This window comes from Notamacropus eugenii, chromosome 3, assembly GCF_028372415.1.
Source record: "Notamacropus eugenii isolate mMacEug1 chromosome 3, mMacEug1.pri_v2, whole genome shotgun sequence".
Taxonomy (NCBI): Eukaryota; Metazoa; Chordata; class Mammalia; order Diprotodontia; family Macropodidae; genus Notamacropus; species Notamacropus eugenii.
This window is the reverse complement of record NC_092874.1, coordinates 210,456,526-210,459,426: the sequence shown is the minus strand read 5'-3', so window position 1 is coordinate 210,459,426 and position 2,901 is coordinate 210,456,526. Positions and strand designations below refer to the sequence as shown.

The following is a 2,901-nucleotide window of genomic DNA, read 5'->3' as shown; positions in this document are numbered from 1 at the left end:
TTACATACATAATGAGAAAGCTTTAGATCACAATGGTTTGGAACTCAATAAATGACTAGAATTAAAAAGTCTGATTATATTTCAGAGTAGTCAGACTTCTAATTGTTACAAATGTCTTGCAGCTCAGTTACAGTACAAAAGCAAGATCATGCAGTGTCTATATTTTTTTGATAGGAAGTATGGGACAGAGGATGTTTTTCTTTTAAAGGGAGGGGAAATGTTTCCCTTCTAAAATCAACATTAAGTCTGCAAAAATGGAAATAAATATAAATATGCTATAAAAAGACAAGATTTTAAAATCCTAATGTGGGATTATTAATCCTAATAAAATGAAAAGATACATTAAAACCAGCAGTACATAATAGAACCCACAAGGCAAGCAACAAAAAACAGGATTCTAAGTTAAAGAGAAAAGATTTGTTTTTAAGGAATAATGTCCTCCCAGACATCACAACAAAGCAGTGCAAATGGTAACTGTGGGCCGCCCTTTCTGTTAATAAATCAAGCATCATGATGGGTTGTTAATAATGTTTAGGCATTCTCCAAGGACTTGTAGTGTTCAGTCAGCACAGTCTGCACTTTGGGGACCATGAAATCTTCAGGAAGTTCCTGTCCTTTTCTGACAAGTTTCCACGTTCAGGTTCCCGAAATAAATTCAAAGTCTTCATGGTGCAGAGAATCACAATAGTCCATATACTTCTTTTTCTTATTGTAAGGCACTACATGAAATGGAACAATTTCCAAAGTTATTAAGCCAGGGGCCATCGTCAGCACTTTGGCGCTGTGGTCGGCTCAGAAAGATCCTTCTTAGTCTCTGAGTGAGGACTGCCAGCAGGATCTCTTCCAACAGTGTAAAAATTAGCTCCTGTAACCATTTGTGACATGGAGTGCTACTGGACCTCAGTTGGTCCAGCATGCATTAGTGATGGGAAGATGACCACCACTTTGTTTTCAGGATTCAGAATTCCCTCTTCCAACACTGTAGCATGCTGCTTCATTCACCACATCAAAGGAACTTCATCACCTTTTGTCCAGCTCCCAAGAAGATGCAGGACAAGTACTGGGCATCCATATCCTCTTGAAAAAAACTATTTATGAGCATTAGCAGAGCATGTCTGTTGTGCATCGGGTTATGTAATTGAAATACAAAGACACTATTGACTTTCATTTCTTTAAATTTCTGTTTTAGCTCAGAAGAGGTGAGGCAATACTGGTCAAGGCCTTCATGCCAATAAATTCTGTCCAGGACTTTAAGGTCACCCGTAAATAGTCAATCTCCTTGCTCCATCATCATCTTGATGTGTGGGTGTTCCTTGAAGGTTGTGTCCCACTGTCTAGCACAGAGTTCCTCTTTTCTGTGTTCAAAGAACTCTGGATTCCAGAGAATGGCAACTTGATGACCTTCATACATCAGGGCAAATGCTGGACACACTTCCGTCTCTCTCTGTCCTCTAGAGTAGTCGACAAAACTATAGACACTGAAAAGTTAATTACTCCTTCATCCAGCTGACATTCAAAATGAAGGCACTGTAGGTATTCCCTCTTTCTTATGAAACTATTTAGTGGAGTTACCCAACCTCATGCCAAAATCTGCAAACAATGCACGTCTAACTAATTTATTTTCAATGCTGGTAAAGTTTTTGCATCTGTTTTTGCCAACTGAAACTTGTTTTCTGGAACATGCAACTCCTTTACTTCATAAGAAGTATTTTCAGGCACAATATCCCTTTCTTATAGCAGCTCTAGAACTTGCTGGATGCAGTCATTCACAACAGAAGAATTGGTTTTCAGCACTAATTCAGGGGTCTCTGGATTTTCATACTCAGAATCATTCCCAATAAAGCTTTTAATTTCTCCAACTTGGGCCTTTGTGTAGAGTCCTTTGACATCTCATTCTTCACACACATGCAGAGGAGCATCGACAAACATTTCAAAAAAAGGTAAACTTGCTCCTTACATTATTATGATTTTGGGTATAAGGAGCTATAAAACTGTTGATACACATCAGCTCAGTATCTGCAAAGACCTTCACAACCTCTGCAATTCAACAGACATTTTGTTCCCTATCTTCTGGCATGAAGCCCAGATTTTTATTGAGACTTTGACATATGTTGTCACCATCAAGAGTACAGCATGGAATACCATGGCAGAACAAATATCCCTCCAATGCCATGCTCACTGTAGTCTTCCCTGCCCTAGAAAAACCTGTTAACAAAGCTGTAAAACTATGAAATCCACCTCTGGTTCCCATCACTTGATCTTGTTTATTCCTGCTGACATGACATGCTTGGCAAGTGACTTTGGTGGCTTTCTGCATCTCCATTCAACAAAGATTGTTGAGAAAACTTTAAATTAGTCTGGCAAAAACTAGACAAAGACCAATATCTAACAGCATATGCTGAAACAAGCTCAAAATGGGATCATGATCTAGTTCTGTACTTGGTTGCTCACCTTGACTTTCTTGCACAAACTCCCAGGAAGATCCATGGCCAGCAAGGCTCACAGTCAGACTCTAGATGCAAAAATTTTAAACAAGATATTAGCAAAGAATTACAACAACTTGTCATGAGAGCAATACATTAGGTAGGATTTATACCAGGAATGCAGGACTGGTTCCATTTTAAGAAAACTATCAGCATTATTGATCATATCACCAACAAAACTAACAGGAAACCATATGATTATTTCAATATATGGAGAGAAAGCTTTTGACAAAATGCAATACCCTTTCCTATTGATAACACTGGAGAGCATAGGAATAAATAATATCCACCTAAAACTATCAGCAAGCATTAAATGTGAGGGGGACAAGATAGATGCATTTCCAATAAGATTGGGGGTGAAACAAGGATGTGCATTATCACCACTGTTATGCAATATGGTACTAGAAATGTAAGCTTT

General features: G+C 38.4%; 1 pseudogene; it reads right to left on the bottom strand.

The window, feature by feature from the left end:
* Window positions 1-531: 531 nt before the first annotated feature.
* LOC140531360 (bifunctional 3'-phosphoadenosine 5'-phosphosulfate synthase 1-like) lies at window positions 532-2,487 on the bottom strand (annotated as a pseudogene).
* Between the last annotated feature and the right edge of the window lie 414 nt (window positions 2,488-2,901).